The 20,131-nt window shown below is 37.2% G+C and overlaps 1 long non-coding RNA gene across 1 annotated transcript in view; it reads right to left on the bottom strand.

Annotated features, from left to right (window-relative positions):
* LOC118172823 overlaps nt 1-11,722 on the bottom strand; it is a 78,739-nt gene extending 67,017 nt beyond the window's left edge. The window contains exons 1-3 of the long non-coding RNA XR_004753871.1: nt 11,702-11,722; nt 10,237-10,317; nt 7,910-7,978 (exon numbers count right to left, since the gene is read on the bottom strand). This is a non-coding gene — a long non-coding RNA (uncharacterized LOC118172823). The remainder of the gene's footprint in view (nt 1-7,909; nt 7,979-10,236; nt 10,318-11,701) is intronic.
* Between the last annotated feature and the right edge of the window lie 8,409 nt (nt 11,723-20,131).

The raw sequence follows: 20,131 nt of genomic DNA, 5'->3' as shown, positions 1-20,131 counted from the left end.
ACAATTAAAGAATTATTTAAAAACAAAAGTGCCCCAGAAAGGGATTTCTGCTCCCAAGCTAAGAACTACAACAGTACAGAAGTGGGTCTCTGAAAACAGTTTTGATGTCCCGCCCACAGGTCTACTGAGAGAACTAAGGGAAAGGGAAAATTCCCCATGTGTCTTAATTCCCATGTTATCTTCTCAAAATGTCAGGACAATCTTGACTACATTCAGACAAGTCTAGATAATTATTTCAAAAAAAAGTAGTCTTCAAAAGAGTCTATCCCCTTCTTGCTTACCGTTGAAGTTGGATAAGCTGTGAGTTGTTGTAGAGTAATCTTTATTAAGGTGACAAGAAGGGCAAAGAAATCTCTGCACAAAAAAAAAAAAAAAAAAAAAAAAAAAAAAAAAAAAAAGTTAAGTAACTGCTCCCTAGGAAGTGCTTAACCAAGTTGATTTTACATCAGTGAAAGAATTCCATCAATCGACACATTAGTCTAAAAAATACAATAACCAACCTCCACAGGAAATGCAAATCACTTCAAAAACTGTCTGGAGTAAGTAACCAGGCCTGATTTTGAAAGACGACATCTCATCTCACAGATGTTATTTAGTGTAAGCCAAGAATAATACTTGTGGTTTAATCACCTGATCATCATAATCTGGCTTCTTAGTTAATCGTGACTTCCAGTACTTGTGTACATACAGTTGCACATCCAAAACTGGAAAGCTGCATAAAGCCCATCTTAAAATGGGTCAATTAGTGTTCTCCGGTCCGTATCTTGTCAGGCCCCTGGACAAGTATTTTCTAGTTCTCCGATCAATCTAACATTACATACCTCATGAGATCAAACTCTTCTCCAGTGGTGGTTAAGGAGATACTATATCATAACTTGGTTCATGTGCTCACTAATTAAAGTTACCTTACAAAATGCCTCAGTGTTAAGCTGTGGTTGACAATAGAAAGCTGTTAAATTAAATTTTGATGCAGTTTTGAGGCCTCCCCTCAAAACTCAAGTGGAAATGCGCCTATTTCATTAAGTAATTAGGATCATTGGAGCTCATGTGGAGGGAAATAGCTATTTTAAAAGGGCAATTGTATTTGCTTAATTTTTTCCTTAGCCTATTCTTACTGCTTCTTTTCTCTCCAGTGGAAGAATTGCAGCTGCCCTATCACTTCTTTCAGACAATTATAACACATTCCTATTATTAGACATATTCCACAGGAATAAAAGTTATGATATCACAGCATTCAACAATATCATTGCTGAATTCTGCAGTTCATTTTGTCAGAAATAAACTGACTAGCTCTCTTGTTGTGAGCTTCCAATATTGAAATTTAAATTAAATAAATGGAAAGAATAGAGAATAAGACAACCTCATCTGTCTACAGTTTAACAACTCCATCAAAATCATCAGCTTTTCCATTCCTTCTATTATTCTGAACCTTATTCAAGATCTTTTAAAACAACACCTCTATTCCAACATGAATTCAGAATCGGAGGTTCAAAATTCAAACTTCACTCATCATAGTAATCATTAGAGCCACACCTTAGCAATAAAATCAGCAAGTAAAATCAGAAGCAGCCGGCCTTACCTACTAGTTCAGGAACTTTGATTGAAAGTAAAAAATAATAAAGGAAAAGAATTACAAGCATATTTTCAATAATCAATCATTCCTCAGCAAATTTATCGCTTTTTAAAGGAGAATTTCCACTGAATTTCCATCTTCATCTTTTTAAGAAGTGAGAGTCCAGCTAATGACTTTATTTCAGAATGACAAAGATTTGCCTTTTCACATTCTAGTCCATGCCCCTCCAAAAGACTTTAATGTTTTTGTTGGCGATGACAAAATAAGCTATTTACTTGTGACAAGAAAAATCTTACTGATGGAAAGTGAGAGAGCTTTTTTGTTTGTTTCTTGATTAAATCAATGAAACCCAAAATGTGCCAGTTTCACTTTCCATTTTGAAACACACTGGACAGCTGCAGGGCAGAATGTTATTCCTTCATTATTCTCTCTATTAGTCTTCAAATAATGCTATTTGGGATCAATGATCACCTCAGACATGCTAATATAAACACAATTTGTTTCCGTAATAATTGGCATGCAGCTACTTAGTGCATTATAAACGGCTGTATAAATTAATCACAGATTCATACACTGGCTATGTGCTCTGCAATTTGTTTTTGCAGAGTTACTACTGTCAGATCAAGTTTTTATCTATCCTTAATTTTAAGCATTTAATTACATTAGTATTCACACTATAAAACACACAAAGAGGTCTCAATTACTATTGCCCTTCATGAGATGAATTAATTTAAGTCATAAATCCACTCTGCTATACCAAGTGCCATGCAAAGGTTGACTGTTCAGCTCATGGACTGTCTGGTGTTTTCTTTCTGTCCACATAAAATATCTTTACTGTATTCTTACTGAAGTGTACAAAATGTCCATTTGTCATTGTGCTTTTCATTTGCTTTTGAGTTGGAGGAATAACCCCTCATCTATTAGTTTATTTAAATGTCACCGAACCTTTATGGGTATGCTGCCCCATAAGTAATGGTACATATTCTCTAAATCAAACTTGTAAAAATCTCTCTGGCTTTCACAGTTTGGTAGATTACCCTTAAAATGAACCTTTTCTCAAATTATTGCCCTCTGTGTTCCAGCACATTTAACTTACAGAAACTGTAACCACAGTGGAAAAAAGCAAAGGAAACAACAGAACAGATTCAGCATTAGTGAATTTTATAGATGGATCTTTGACCTTAAAAAACTGACTAGGAGTTGCTGTGGTACATGAGAAATATCCCTCTGTGACTCATGACTCTAAATGTGGAAAATGTTCACTGATGATGTTCAGATTAGCAGGAATTTCATGAGGTCTGAGTCGAAGAGCCCAGTCCAGACTCGGCACTTTGTCCTTCTCCTCACTGCTGTTCTTTTCGTTGACTTGCTGCACATTCCCATGCATTGACTAACAACGTATGGATTAACCAACTGCAATTTCACAAGCTGCAAGACCATGTTAACACTACTCTGCATATAATGTTTGCCACTGTTCATCTGCCTGTGCATGAGGAGATGCTTTCACCTTGCACTAAGTGCGTGTTGCCCATCACCTTCCTCCCTTTCCCTCAGAAGATGTTATTTGCCAGCTGCCAAACTTTGGGCGAACTTCTCTTCTCAAGTGACTATATCCAGGAGCCCTTCCTATTCTTAAACACACCTCCACCTGCCTATTCTCAAGCAAAAGTACCTCGTGATGTCTCCTCCCGTAACAACGCCTGCTGGCCTACCCGGGCAGGGCCCACGGCCCACTGCTCACCACGTCAGCCCAGGCTTTAGGGATGCTGTCCTGTCTGAAGGGACTGATGGAATTACGTCTAAGTTACAGAAAGGAGATAAAAACAAGGTTCCTTCTCTTGCATGAGAAAGAAGAGATGCTTTTCTAAAGGTTAGAGGGAAAAGTTGTGCAAGAAAAACAGAATTGGTGAAATGGATGATGGAAGGTATTATGGAGTGCAAAGAAAGGGTAGAACATGGAGCCAGCAATAAATACAGTAGGATAACTTCATGTATTGGTAGAGAAGCCAAGAGACAGTACTAGTAGATAGTGGATGAGAAAAGTAAGAAGATATGAAAGGATTATGAATTCAAAGCTAGCTTATAGTGGCTTAGTCTCCATGCTCAAGATACAGATACAAATAGTGAACACAGGTGGCAAGTATGACAGCTTTTCTCCTTGTCTTAGCAGGAGTAAGAACATAATTTTCAGCGGGGTCCCTGCTCACTATACAAGAGATGTTTTCTCAGTACCATGCAATTAATCCAAGTGCCTTCATATGAAATGTATTTAAGAGATATTTTTAATGGTGCCCTTAAAAACAGCTCTACTACTTTGAAGTCATACACATCTAGTTTCTTCCAAAATCCCTCTAAGCAGCTATTCTGTCTCTACCCTCCTGAGTAACATGAACAGATTTGCTATTAAGCAAGGTAATTAACTTCTCCTCCAAATCAGACATGGATCTGAACTTACATATAACTTATGTAGTCAGTCAATAAAGAGAGAATGATGTAAACCAGATTCATATTCTGTGAACCAACTTCATATTCTGCCAACAAAAGGATTCACTCTCTCCACTGGCAACTGGCAGTGCTTAAGAAAATAAGGTTACTTTAGATGTATAAAGTTAAGTTATAATCATCTCCAACCTCGGTACCACAATCCCTTTAAAAATTTAGAGGTAGTTCCTGAAACACTCCGGTACTCTTTATAAGCTTCAACAAATTCCAACCTAAGCAAACAAGAAATTAAACAGTAACAAAAACAGCTCACAAACAAAGTAGCCTAGAAATATGTCTACAACTATCTAATTTTTAGAACTGCACTATTTCCTCATTTCCCATTGTTCAGATACCCTAGCCAGCCAAAAGAATGATACGAAGAGCAAGTATCCTCTAGCTATAAACTCCACCCATGATAAAGTCCTGAAAAGAAAGTATGTATACTAATTTGCTCTCTATAAAGTCACTAATTATACTGAAAAAAAAAAAAAAACTGTAACACATTGATTTTTTTTCTTCTGCCCTCAGGCAAGAAGTTTGTATATAATTATCAGTTCCCTAACTCTTTACTTGCCCTTTTGTTTTAATAATGAAAGAAATTCTTTCATCTGTCTGCAAAACAGTATTGCACTGAGACAGGCTGGAGGAAATATGAAACCCAGTGACAGTTCAGGGCTCTGGAGAAAACAAGCAATATTTATTCCTAACCTCTTACTGACCTATCACTGGCCTAGACAAACAAGTTAAACATTCAATTAGTAGAAAAGAAATGAACGTGCTGTTTATTAATTTGGAAGAGAAGATGCAATGTTGTGCATATTAATTCACTTAATATGCCACACAGCATCTGAACTTCTGGTAGATAAATCCTTTCCAGTTTCAGATATTCAGTCCTAAGAGGCAACTTGGTAGCAAAATGTCTTGCACATGGGTCTCTGCATATTTGCATCACATAGGAGAAATTTGGAATTAATGATTTCGCATTTTCAATATGTCTTGAACCTTGTTTATTTATCACATATCGAAGCTGCCTAACTCCTTGATACCTATTCATTTTAACGTGTTTTCCATCCAGTACCTATTCCCTCATTCCCTGCTCTTTCCTTTGATATTTAACTTCTATCTCGCTTCTGATTTACATCTGTATTTACAACCACCGTCTTCTAACCCCATTACAGAAAAAGCCTCCTTGGTTCAACTGCCTATCAAGCTACCTATCACACTACAATCCTACTCTCAGTATACCCAAGTATGCTGCCTTGCAGCAGCTGCTCCACCCCTCCATTTGTTCATGCCCTTCTATGGGTGCAAATGCCACCAGCGCTCTTCACCTTCCTTCCTCTCTTGTAACAGGCCAGTATCATTGCAGGGTTCATGCAGTCTGGATGGGTGGACTGCAGTGGAAGAGAAAACAGACTAGATCACTGGGCTCAAAGCACAGTGGTCACTCTCCAGAAGCCCAGGTGGCCGCTGTTTAGCAGTGGCATTGCACAATGGTCTGATACTATTTACCATCTTCGTCTAGAAAGAAAAACAAACACAACCTCATTATTCTTCCTCCTGTCCACTGCAAGACTAGAAATATAATCTCAATGCATTCTATACATACTGAAATATACACATTTTCACTCTGAAGAGTAGAATAGACTCAAAATTCTCTAACTGCAATGTAAGTTCCTCAGCTTTCTAGCAGTAGTGTTTCACTACTGCTCAATAAAATACAGCTATTGCTGATTTATTATTCTATTGTTTGACCTTGAGAATATCTGATCACCACGCATCAACACTGCCTGTACAAAATCTTCTTCCAATCTGTTGTGCACTATTGCAGATAAGAACTTAAAACTTAGTCTAGTTAATTAGATGGAAGAAAGAATGGGACATAGAAATCTGAACTCGATATAATTCATTTCTGGAGACAAAGAGGTCAAATGTGCAGTACACCAGAGAGCTCATACAGCTTTTCTGGGTATTTATTCAATACGGTTACTCTGAAGCTTCAATAGGTAGGCAGCAACGTCCCCTTTCAATAGTGTACTAGAAACCGTAGGTACTTCTGGAATTATGCCACGATTTACATTGACAAAAGACACTTTTAACACAAATAGCTCCGTCCCACAGCTGGAATCCCAAGTATCTGTCAGTATGAAATCTCTCTTGAGAGGGAAGATGAATGAACAATATATGTTTTTTCCCTTGGCCTCCAAGTGGTATTAAGAAAAAAAATAGTTAAAATATATTCATATCTTGTCTAGCTGGTATTTGAAATATTACATTTGTTTTCATGCAAACAAGATACACTACAGGTAGACTAGCCTTGGTGCCTTATTTCACAACACTTTCTTAGTTTCATATGTTCAAAAAGAGTTTGAGACCTATACTTACGAATGATAAACAAAATTGGATTAATTCTATTAGTCTTTGGATAAAATCCATTAGGATTCATTCCATTAGGAAAGTTAGGAATTGTAGAAATCTGACTCCAAGAAACCACATACATTCATGTATTGACATGGACATTTTTCACAGCAAATGTAGAATCTTTTTACAACAACTGACAAATAATAAAACTTTCTGTGTTCTTTCTTACTGTATATAGATGTTCTCTATATTTGTGATCATGCATATTTCACTGCATCACACAGTTAGGAATACTGGGCTATCTGTTTCAAAAAGATGCATCTGATCTTCTTAGTCATAAATTGTCAAAACTGTTCCATCTTCTCCCAAAGCCTTACTTTTTGTCCTTTTTGTTCAGATTTTTAAATTGCAGAACAGCATTTTCCCAGATTCCCAGCTGCATGTTTCATTCTAGTGTTTTGATACGCAGCCATATATTTCATTGCTTTGTGGCTAATTTACATTTCCCTTAGGAGGAAGGTCTGAGGACCTTTTTTTTTTTTTTTTTTTTTTTTGAGAAGAGATTGTATTAGCAAAATTTGTATTTTTCTCCAGAAGACAAAGAAGTCTGAAAGTAGTTTTGTGTGCATGGTTAATGTTAAGACCATTTTTCTTGTAAAGTTCTATTGTTGCAGAGAAGTTGAGTAGTCTTGGCTTAAATTTAGAGACAATGCAGAAACCTGCTGCTTTACTCAGAGCTGTAATAGTATACATTAGCTGGTGAGGAGGTTTGAAGAGTGTCTGTAACAAAGGGCAGCAACACAGAACTTCAGGAGATCTAAATCTGGAACATTTCAACTTGACATTTCATTTGTTTGTATAAATCACGGTGGAAGATGGTTGAGCACTCAAGTTAAAGCAACACTTAGATTATCACATTCTGAAATCATGAGTAAGAGTAATCAAATTGTCTAAACAATGTGAAGCTGTCTTATTTGGTGCTCTCCTAAAGTAATCATAGTGCTGAGTTGGTAATTTTCTCAAGGTAGTAACTTCATGAGCAACAGTAAACTTTCTCGATAATACGAACATAAAGGGAAGGACAACAATAGGTATTTTGAAATAAAATCTATATGGAAGTACTTATTTGCTGTCTGTGTTAACAACTTTTATTTTTAGAAGACTGTTTATACACAACAGTTTAGAACAAACAGTCAAACTTCAAAATGTGAAACAGGCACTTTTTGCTTACTGTTTTGCTTTCAATTTGGTTTTGGGGATTTCACTGTCACACTGATGAGTCAAGGAAGCTACTTCTGGGTGTAAGAACAAGAGTTGGAGCATGTAGCAATCACTACGTGGAAATATCTGCTGGATAGCAATATTTATAGTCCAGGAACTATTAAAAAGAGTTTTCAGAATAATTTTGGCTACATTTGGGCACTTTCCGTGGAAATCTAACCCTTGGAACCACCGAAAACATTGGGGAGAAGGGTAGAAAAGAAAACTGACCTGTGCAGCTGTTCTACTTGGCTAGCTGGGCTACAAATGATGTCAAAGAAGACAGCCTACATCCAAGCACTAAAACACAAGGACATGATTATTGTCAGAGTATTTTATCGTTACCTCTTATCTTGCACAGACAAAATTACAGCTTGGGAGAATAAGATGGGAGGAAGCAGGAAAGATGAAGCTAGTTTTGCCTTATGGCAAAATCGACTTCAGTGAAAATTCATTTCTGTCTATGTGACACAAAGAAATAAGGAATAAATAGAAAGTTCAGGGTTTCACAGCTTGGCTGTAGATGAAACACATCTTGTACAGCCATGGAACTATACTGGAATAAGTGCCACTGGGAAAATTAATAACAGGAACAAGCGATCGCGTGAGCAATAGAGCTAGTGAACCTTGTTTTTTATAGATTTAAATTGTGCTTGGATTCTCTGGTGTTTTATAAAGCAGAACCCTTGCCTGATTGTCTAAAGCACTGCCTGTCTGGCCTTTCCCTCCACAGTGCCATTAAATAGGCTTCTGTACTAGTCCTTGCCTATATTCATGACTTCTTTGCTATTTTTGGAATCTTATTATTTTATTAAATTTAGTTCAAGTTAGCTAACTGGACAGACAACACTCCAAATGTTCCATATTCTCCCTGTCCCATACTCAGAGTGATAATTTGTATGACTTGACTGAAAGAGGCAAGACTAAAAAACACCCTCCGTGTCTTCCCATGCTACCACAATTGAAAGGAGCTTCTACAAACATCTGTCCAAGTAATGCATCATCCTCCTTCAAAAGTTGCTTTAACATTCCTCTTCTCTGTGATGCTGACATAAAAACTGACAATGATTAGTTTGCTAGTGTCCTAAGACTATCGCTTATCTCACAGACCAAAAGTGCCCCATTTTTTCTTGTAGTTTTCAGTTTGTCTGTCTGTCCGTTGCCTCATCTTAGTTGGATTTAGACTGCAAACCCTTTGATACAGAGATCACCCTTTTCTCATTTGTTTCTGCAGCAAGAACAAATCATCAGTGTTTATGACCAAGGTATCCGAACACTGTATTAATGCAATTAATAGATAATAATTACATTAAGAAATTATAATTGATCGGGATACTTGTGAGAAACATACAGTATTCATCAAGCTGACAAGCTGTCATTGATAAGGGACTGGTAGTTGTTCTAATGCATTGAATGGGATATTATTCACATGACAAACGAACCTGTCTGTTTTACTGGACAGCCCAAATTCTAACAGTGTTTATCCAAAGCAAACCCCTGCGTTAAGTTGGCAGACTCATTATTTTTCATATTAATATTTGTACCAACTTGAGAGTTACTACCAAACCATTCTAGGCCTCTACAGATGGATTGATGACTGCACTTTGATTTATGGCTCATCACCAGGACATTATTCACAAGGCCTTGATAACTCGTTTATATTGGTCAGCACGTGCATTTGACTTGACAGAATCATTATCCACATTATCACCAGAACTCACAAATAGACCTCTGCCTTTGCTCTGGAATTGGTATTGGCTTTGAAATCACTAAACACTATTCAATCCGTTCCCCCCTCAGAGCTACACCTTGCTGCTCACGTTGCATTGTAATCACTTAGTATCTAAGTCCCTCATGTTCTTTTTATACATCCTATCTATGAACAACATTTTTTTTTTACATCTGTTCTACATCACCTGATATTTGAGATGTTACATTTGTACTTAAAATGTCCAACAGTAAAAGAAGAAACCTTGGCATCACTAAGTTCTTCCATAACATTTATCTTTATTTGTATCCAATTAAAATTCTATTGCACCTTTTGGACAAATTGTATTTTTGCATTGTTTTATGCGGACCACCACATTCTATGAACACACAGTTGCTCAGACCTTTCCAAATCAGAATAAAAATACCAGTTCTGAAAATCAAAATTGTCACAATTCAGAACAACCTGAGTTCTATTCCAACCTGCAACGGCTTTGGTTTCCACACGCATCAAGAATTCATATAGGCAAATGCTGAAATGAAGAGGGGAGAGAAGAAGATGAAGGCTGTCCCTCTTGTGCTATTTAATGGGTTGTCTAAATCCTTTAGACCACAGGAAAGAACCAGGCATTTTATAAACAGAGACTCATAGGCATAAACATTTCATGTTTATGCAATTAATCAGACAACCTAATAAATGTAATGTTATCTTTCAGCAGTTAGCAGCAAGAAATAATTGGACAAACTTTTATTTCCCTTTCAGGCACTATTAATGTTCTGTTATCAAGGTTATTCAGTGCTTAAACAGAAATATAAACAGTAAAGATTTGAGAGATCATGTAAGAAATTACCTTCAGCTGAACAACTGATTCTAAGTCCTCATTTGCACAACCAGAATGGTCACATTTCTTTTTCTTTAGTCCTTTGTCCCGCTGCTCTTTCAGTGATATAAAAAAGGAGAGGGGGATGAGAACCAAGTTCATTATTAGTAATTCTGAATGTCACAAGATCACTTCAAAAATTCAGATCATCACATCATCACTTCAGCTTCTAGAAACTCATTTATTTCTGACCTGTTTTGCATTTCTGACCTGTTTTGCTATTTATGTAAAAAAGATGAATACTGTTACCTTATCTGCCACTGCTTCTGTTGATCTGTGCATAATATATATCTCAGTTTGAATTTATTATCATAAACCCTGGGATTATAAAGATTTTGTTTCATATGATAAGTTTGCACCCATATATTTTTATTTACGATGCAAATTAAACTATACAGGGACTTAACTAAACTACACATATATTTTCATGAAATAACCATGGCAACTGAACATGCTCCATACTGAACATAACCATGTCTTGAACATCATCTCCCACCAGATCTTCTTTAGCTAACTCAAACATCACCAATACATTTGCAGTCTGCAAATAAACTATATATCATGGTAGCATATATTCTTGAAACTCTAATATAGAAAATTGTAAAAGCTAGTTTCAAATAGCAATCATATGGGTATGTAAACATTTGTTCCAAAATGTTTCAGAATCAGGGCTTACCATGATAACAGCTCACTCTAAAACAAAGATACCCGTAAACTACAGTGATGGGATTTATAGAATGTCTGTGTTGTTTCTTACTAGTACAAACCAAAAACACCAGACTTACAATATGATGGTCTCACCAAATCTTATAAAATAAAAAATTAAATACATGCCAGACATTGTTTACTCCTCTTATTGAGAGGACTGTCACTAAAATTATTAATTTAGATTTCCTATCTCCAACTCTTGTAATTATTCTACTAGTGACTGCTAGGAGAGTCCATCTAATGCTATTAAAAGATGTATTCATCAGAGAGCTCTTTAGCAGCAAACTGAATTAGCCATGCAAGACAAAAGCCCTGCTATTTTTTTGGAAAATTGTAATACTGGAAAGTAATTGTGGTTTTTTGATGTTTTGTTTTTTTTCTAATAATGTTGATATAAACAGTCCTGACTATAACTGACTAGAGTAACTCATTTTGCCTTTTTTTTGTTTTTGTTTTTGTTTTTGGGTGGCATTCAAGATAGGCTCAGAAACAAAACTTCTCAGAGTAATGACAAAAATTCCAATTTTAATACCTTAATAGGAACCAGTTTTATTATGAGACTGAAAAGGCTTTTCTCTTGCACAAGGTTATGTCCTTATATCTGGCAAAACCAAAAGAGAATTGTTTTTCAGCAGGCTGAGCCATTAAGATGAAAATCCCATCTTTTGAACAAGGCTGATACCTAATCTTTATCACTGTATTGATTGATCTGGGTTGTGAGACTTACCTGTATCCAGCTTAGCTGCCTAGCAGACAAAAAAGGAAAGAAGGGAGAAATCTGTGTCAATCAATTTGTTAAAAAAAAAAAAAAAAAATCATGTGAAATTAACTACTAAAACACTGTATTTTAGTTGTCTAGAGAGAGGTACAAATCATGAAAAGTTAATTTTAGGAACTAACAAGAAAGGAAATGCCAGAATTGTCAAGTTAGTTGTCTTTATTAGTTCCCAGCACAGCACTTCACACCCTCGGGGTATAGGAGCTTCAGACCAATTTCTATGACCAGGTGATCAGCTAGAGAACCGGTATATGTGATAAAAACAGGGGAGTGGGGAAAAACTTCCTGTGTGTGTTTCAGCCTGAAGCGTCCTATTATCTTAAGACTATGTAAGTCTTTGAGAAACAGCCAGCTAGACTAGTTTGGTAATTAGCTGAAAAGACAAAGGTGAAAGGTCAATTAGCATAGCAGGCAAAGGCTAATTGCCAATTCATTGTCGGGAGACCAACTGGGAAAAGTTAGAGCCAATGGCCAGTCATAAGTGATCCTCCAAAGTTTGTGAGAGAACCTAGCATACGGAGGAAGAAAGGAGCAGGAATTATGGCTGGGTTTCTTTTTTCCTACTTGTAGAGTTAAGTTACCCTGGGAGTTGAAGAAAGAGCACTACTCATTTTGAAAGATTATTTTAAAATGAGTCAGATTCACAGCTCAAACCAATCATATGACAATTCCTTTCTGTGCCTGAGGAGACTGAATCCTGAATGCTTGAGGAGGGTTTGCGCCTTCACTGAAGTGTGCTTTAGTGAAAATCATCATTTTTGTTAGTATAAGGGATTATAATCTTTCAATTTTTTCGTAGGCAATCATTTACTGGAAGAGAAACTATAAACCAAGTATCCCACCTCTTAGGTGAGAACTCTTACTATATACCTGCACAACTTTTTCTCTGGATCCATACATACCAAAGTGACCCAATGCAAAGCAGACCAGGTTGTACATGAGGAAAACTGAGCTGAAACACCATGAGCATGGGAAGTGTGTCCCATTACTCTGCTTGTTTATTTACAGTGAAACTGTTTCAAGAGCAAAGCTTAAGAGCACTGAAAGCCAACATCTTGTACAGTCTAGTAGGTTAAGCAATAAACATCAGAATGCCCTAAGTGCTGACTCATTGGATTCTTCCCTTAATCTTGCCTTCAACATCTTTTTCCCAGCTGTACTTATTTGGCAGGCTCAAGTAATCTAAAACAGTAATTGATTTTTCTAGGAATTTGATATTCAATGCATTTAAACTTACTTTGCTTCACTATACACCATATATCACTTTGTGTAGTTTTTAAATGTTTAACTTGCCTGTTAGGCCTCAGTTAGGCCTCCTCAGCAGCATGGTGGAGTCTTCTTCACAAGAAAACATTAATCTATCAAGGATAATGCTGTGTGCATAGCCAAGAAAGAGGGCGTTATCAGCTGAAGATCTCTCTGCTTGGTTTTCTGTTTTTGTAAAGGCTTCACTTTCATGGTTTTGTGCCAAGATTGGGTATATCTATTGGCATTATCACAAACAGCATAATCACAAACAGCATTCCTTTTCCTGCTGAAGAAGTAGAAGATGTTTTAATGGAGAAGTTTGGTTACTAAAGTTTTCCATGTACAGTGTAAAGAACCAATTATATATGTAACTATTGTAGTTTAAATTGATCTTTGAGCTTCTATGTCTTCAGTTTTGGTCACTGGAAGTTTTGATCAGTTCAACATGAACAGAATCACAGAATGGCTGAGGTTGGAAAAGACCTCTGGAGTTAAAAGAAAGGAAGAAATGTGCCATACGACTTTTGAAATTCCCCCTTTCCTTCTTTTACTGTGCAATTAGCAAAGTTGAGTGCCTCCAAACTGGCATGAAGGTGTTTAATGTCAGAGCTTAATAATACAGCATACATTAAAAGTATAAATACAACATTCTTGCAGCTTAGAGAAACCATTTGCTGAAGACAAATTACAAGTATGTAGCTGTATCACCTCGTGTTTTGCTGGATGTAAAATGACCCTTTAAAGCCTTCTGACATTCTCCTCGAAGCTGAGGATTGAGGCTATGACCTTTTCAAAGCCTTCCAAAGAGCTTCACAATCAACTAACTCTCAAAGAGAAAGTTTCAATAGAAGCAAAAGACTTTTTTGATGATCGTGGAAGCATGGCTGCCCTGCATCATGAAAAGCAGAAAGCAAAATCAGTTCTTGCTATGTGAAAAACAAACTGTTTGTGAACAAACTATGTGAAAAACAGCTATTGGTGCCGACTGAGTTCAGAGGAATCATTTTGTAATTTGAATGCAATCTCCCAAAAAAAGGAAATGTTGATTAAATGTAAAATAAAATAAAATAAATACCATGAGGTGTCCAGGGAGGCTATGGTGTCTCCATTCCTGGAGTTACTGAAACATGACTGGAGAAGTCCTGAGCAAACTTATCTAGTTAGACTCATTATGAGTAAGACCTACCTCCCAACCAAAATTATTCTATGAAACCACCAGCTGAACTTAGCATCCCTCCTTGTCTGTATTTGCAATGCTAGGAAGGGGGAAGAATGCTTATTAACAGTTGGGCTGCCTCCCGATGAGTAAATGGTGGTAAAGGAATCTATCAAAAATAGGATTTTGGAAAGGATAGAGCAGGATAGGATGGGACACATCTAAAAGCTGAGGACTGACAATACAGATGTCATCTGTCAAAAAAAGGAGGAGTTTCTACCTGAGTGAAAATAGCCGATTTGACTACTATTACATTCTAGTACAGATATGACTACTATTATATTCTAATACAGATATAAAATAAAGGCCATCAATCTCCAGAGTAATGGATAGTTTCGATGACATATTTTAGTTTTAATTGCTATCAGCACAACACCAGGAATACATTAATATCACTCCTGAAGAAAAAGGCAACACAGGAAGGAAGCTGAGTATAAATCTTTATAGGATGTTTTTGTAGCAGGGAAATTTATGGCTCTTTGCTGCTCAAGCCCAACCCAAAAACATGATGAACTTGTCTTTTCTAAATATGTAACATATAGCTACACCCATTTATTGTGTTACTGCATCTTGTGGTTACTGAATAAGGAAAAATGTTACTGCATGCTGCCAGTTAAATACATGAACATGTTCATGCTCTTACACATTTAGAGGTAAAATTTTCCTTATGTTTATCATCACTATTGGCTAAAGCACTACCTGAAACCAGAGCCCTGCAATGGGCACAAAGGGAACCAGATCTTTCTAAACAAGAGCTGTTGTAGGCCTCCAGCACTGAAGCTACGAAGTTGCTTCAGTGCTTTAGAAGTCATTCCTGTGGACCACTTGCTTAAATATAGAAATAAAGCACTTCTCAGGAAGAAATGAAACAATCCATTTGGTAAAAGACAAAATTCAGAAAATAAACTTAGGCAATCACACAGCAAAGAATCTGGAAGATCATGATGTGAATATCAGTTCTCTTTCTGCTTATTTTCTCTCCCTTTCTGAGATCTCTTTTTCTCTACTGAAGACTTTTCTCCATTCTTTAGTATGCATCAGACAAAGCCTTAGATCCCTAGGCTTTAACAGAGAAGCAACAGTCTCATTTTTCTATTAACAACATTGTTTTTGTTTTTGTCAGCCCTTGGGTGCTGAAGATGCCAGACCAGAGCCATTTGTTTCTGCAAACTCATTTGTGGCGGCCCAGACCAGCCCACGAGGCACAGCATGCAGTGTGTGCATGCTAATGGCCTTCTGCAGGTATGCTGCTGTGGCTGCCATCGGTGGCAATGCCATTTCAGAATCCCCTTCTTTTATTCTCTACCGTTGTCAGTCAAACCAGTTCATTCTGCACCATGACACTGAATGTCAGCCTGCCTGGTTTGTCAGAAACGCGGCCTGCAGTCCCCTCATTGACATTTCTTGTGCTAACATACTAGAGGGGCTTCTCCTCCTCACCTCCCTGATGGCTGCCAACTCAAATTTCTCTTCCTCGCGCAGACTATGTATGTAAAGTTTTTCCCTCACCATTTTTTTAGAAGAGATGTACTTTTATCACTAGGCTACTGTCATTAGCCTTACTATCTATCTGCACCTAAGTATAATTTCCCCAGGTAGAAAACATTTTCCATCTGGGGACTGCTGGAATATGGCACGTTGTAGCTGCTTCTTGCACACCCAGAGGTCCCTCCCTATGTTGATGGTGGAAGTAGATTATTACGGTGCTGTTCCCACTGCCAGCAGCAGACAGCACAGACTCAGGATACTCCACATGCACTTCTTTTTCTTGGCATTGCTACTTGTGAAAGGGAGCTGATTAAGCAGACAGTTTTGCTCTCTGTGTCAGTTCAGCCCTTCACATACAGGGAGGATGGCAAAGCAAGCACCAATTCACTTACTTTTTAATGATTTCACAATCACTGTCTTTTAGAAAGAGAATTGTAGCTACTCAGAAAGAAACAGCCACAGTAGTTGCTGTTCAGTGACATAGCTATGGAAAATTCCTCTACAAATGACCATTTTCACCCTGTGACTGGCTGCAGCGCTGTTCAAGGCAGCGCAGAGCCCATCGCCTGGGCAGGCAGGGGCAGTGAGCTCTGGACTCAGCTCAGACATATTGCTCACACTGAGCTTTGAAGATTGACAGCTTCCACAGCTGAAAAATGCCTGTCATACAAACAGCTTAGGGGTCTAACCAAGCAAAACCATCTAAAATCAAAACTTAATATGAAAAGATTTGTGTGAGGAAAGCATTTGAAAACAAAGTCTAAAAGGGCTTCCGTGCTTACTAATGGGTCTTGTTTTATTTCTCTGTTTAAATAATCTTCTTTACGTTTTTCAAAAACACTTTTTCAAGAAAGATTTTACAATGGCACTGCTCCCCTGGAGCAAATTATCGTTGTTTCTAGGGTGAAACTTTGCAGACAAACGTGAGGGAAAACAAAGAGCTCGGCAGCACTGCACAGGATATGAGTGTAAAAGTGCACAACTTTCCTGCAGAACATCCAGAGCTCTCCTGTGAGTCACACACTGAAAAAGAGTAGACTGAACTCCTGGAGAAGGTTATGTGAATCACGCAATCCCTGTTCCCAGTCCTGTGATCAATGAGGACTAACCAGAATGACTCAGGTAGGGTCAGGAGGGTTACAAGGTCTGGGGTATTTTATGACAGTCGATTCCTTGCTGGTAAACCCATTGTGAGACAACAGAAATATTCTGTGGTTTCTCTTCCCACCTAACCACAGATCCTATTCTGACTCTCCCCAGACTGCTTCACCTTCTGCTAAGAACAGGGAAGCTCTCAGGAGTTTTTCCATCTTGCACAGCAGTTCTTGAAATGGTCTCATACAAGTGCAAAGGCAGGGCTAGGGAATTTGAAATGTCTTCTGAAGTCTTTAGGACTGCTCTGGTCCTAGCAGAGCCACCACTAAGACCTACTTGCTCTCTTAATTTGCACGTATGATCACTGGAACCAGATTTAATTGGAGTAAGGAATAAAGAAGAGGAACCTCTCAAAAGGTTTTGAAAGCACAGGGATTCTTTTTCTATATATTTTTTGTTGTTCTTCCCCAGAGTTTAGCAGTATGAGAAGAAACTTCTGTAAACCAGTGAGAAATGTGGCAGATTCAGTCACAAAAATATCTTTTTTTTTTCTTTTTAAACTTATGAAAGTTCTATAAACAAGAAGTCTTTGAGCTACTTGCTGGCACTGAAACCTGGGACATTCATCCCTAAATCCCAAACTCTCAAACTGGCAGAGAGCAGAAATGCCATCCCGCGGAGACTGTCAGACACAGAGGGGACTGAGAGTTTCCCCTCACCTAAGTTTTCAGAACCCCAGACCAGCTCCTTTAAGGATGCATGCATATCTCTATATTGCAGTCTGCACTTTAAATACACCCTAAAGGCAAATTTAATCTCTTTGATTTAGCTTTCCCTCAATAATTTAGTCACACACATCCTTACACAGCACATCCACTCACTCACACACATAAACAAACAAATGAAGGAATGAAAACCTATGAATTAATCAAGCCATTTCCCCGAAGACTCTGAAAGTAGCAAGCAAGAGAAATTGTAAATGATATTTCTATTTGGGAGGCGGCTGGGTTTTATCACGATGGGGCCATCCAAACATATAAATATCTAAGATGAGAAGGAAGAAGATGAAATGAAATGGATGGAAACATTTGTGCTGTCAGTGAGATGAAAGAATAAAGTTGTGGGTGCAACAGAAAATGATTCTTTAAATTAGGCCCATAACCTCAGCATCATATTTAATATCCTTTCCACTAACCTGCCCAGAAACTATTCTTGATATTCTCAGACTTGAACCTAAGCTTCTCTTCTCTACAGTCACAGTGCTTCAATACCTAAGAAATGTGTTACACCCAAACGGTTAAATAATGCAGGTGTCAGCAGCCTAAGGTAACCTAGTACTTGTATTTCATTTCTTATTTGGCAGCACTGCCCACTTGAACATTAACATAGCTATTTACTGACCATTAAAATGGTTATATATATTTTAATGATAAGCCTGTGACTCCAAATCGAATTTATAAAAAAGACATTCATTTCTGTTGTATCTATGAGCAACCTAGTTCCCGAATGAAGCTCCAGGCAGTTTACTGCATTTAAGCACAATAGGATTCTGATTCTTTAACTTGGGACTGTCTCAGATTATCAATATTCTCTAAACAGTTATTTTCTGCCTCCTACACTTTTAAATTACAGGTACACAATTATTGTTTAAAACAACTAAACAAGAGAATTGTTTTTCTAGTAAAGTATTTCCTGAAGAAAGAGCAGTAATCATTTCAAATTATTCCCAGGAAGTTAAATAACAGGGAAAGGGAAGGGGAAAGGAGAAAAAGAAAAAGAAAAAGAAAAAAAAAGGAAAAAAGAAAGAAAAAAAAAAAAAAAAAAAAAGAAATTCACTAAGAAACTTTGCAGACTGCAAAATTCACAAAATATCCCAGAATAACTGATCTGGGAAAAAAAAAAGAATCCCAGAGAATTACAGCAGTTTTGTAAATGATGGTGAGTGTGAAGCAGTCATTGAATGGCAGATGGCATATGCTTTGGAGCTGAAGAAAACGATTTTTTGACCAAGGCAATTAAAGACCTCCAGCAACAGAAACAGACAGACACTTCATTAGAAGGACAGATTTCTCTTTGTAGGTGGGCAGAAGACATATTTTCAAAACTGGCATCCAAAGGGGGTATAAATTTGAGTGAGCCTTCTAAAGGAGCTAATATTACAATGCCCATTGACCCCCCATTATTTGATGTAGAAATATGTTTAAAAATTTATTCAATTTCTGCCTACTGAAAACAAACAAAACAACAGCAACAAACAAACATGTGGGTTTTATCACAATTTACAAATAGCACCAAAATATTTAGTCTAAAATTGTACTGGTTATTTGTCTATGAAACAATATGCAAACCAAGAACAAGTACCCTAACATCTCCATTGATTTTGTTCTGCTTCTACAGGACTACGGAAGAAAGCAAGGTAGGAGTGGTCTGCATCAAAATGGTCAGAAGTTTGATTATGGAAATACAACTAAGTGCTAACAATCAGGAGGTAAGTTCAAACCTTTAAAAAAAGATAACATTCACTTATCTCTTTATAGAGTGTGCCTTTTTTATCTCTTCACAGTCCTTTCCCTCTGTGATCTGCAGAAGCGATCTTTTCACCCTGTTAAATCATCCTTATCAAGAGTCTTGAATGCAATAACCTGTTTGGCACATTACTGATCTTTTAGGATTTGTATTGAATATATTGTGTTCTTTTTTTTTCCTCCTAGTAGGTTACTCCAGAGCTCAGAACTGTTGGAATACTGACTGATTTCACAGCTGCTTTGGGCTGTTTCCATCCGTGTGACTCTGTTGCAAAATGAACACAAAACTTTCAAAAAGTAAGAAGATAGAAAGAAAAATCCCTCTTCTTCCTCTCTCTCTCTCTCACACACATACAGAGTTTATTTAATTAAGCATACATTATTTCAGATGGAAAATACCTCAGCTTTCTAGATAGCTTTAGCAAAAGAAGAGAATTCGGCACATATCAGATGAAAAAATCAGATAAATGACTTTAAATCCTCTGTCCGTAATCCATTTTGTTACAAGGGTGTAGGGCAAGTTTTGTCCAGTATTTGTGGAATGAAGACTGTCTACCAAGCCCTGCAAGCAAGCTGAACTGTTAGGTATTATAAAAACAATGCTAAAAAACATAGTGGTAGTAGAGTACACCCTTGAAAAGTAAACTTTCCTATTCTGTAGTATTGTGGTTTTATACATGTGGTTACCAGGAAAGGATGTCCCCGTTTTCATTAATGCCTTATCTGCTTTACAAGTCTCCCCTCCTCTTGATTCAATGCAAGTTTACAAAAAAAAAAAAAAAAAAAAAAAAAAAAAAAAAAAAAAAA

Source organism: Oxyura jamaicensis, chromosome 11 (assembly GCF_011077185.1).
Source record: "Oxyura jamaicensis isolate SHBP4307 breed ruddy duck chromosome 11, BPBGC_Ojam_1.0, whole genome shotgun sequence".
In the NCBI taxonomy this organism is placed as follows: domain Eukaryota; kingdom Metazoa; phylum Chordata; class Aves; order Anseriformes; family Anatidae; genus Oxyura; species Oxyura jamaicensis.
The sequence above is the reverse complement of the archived record's forward strand: the minus strand, read 5'-3'. Positions and strand labels throughout refer to the sequence as shown.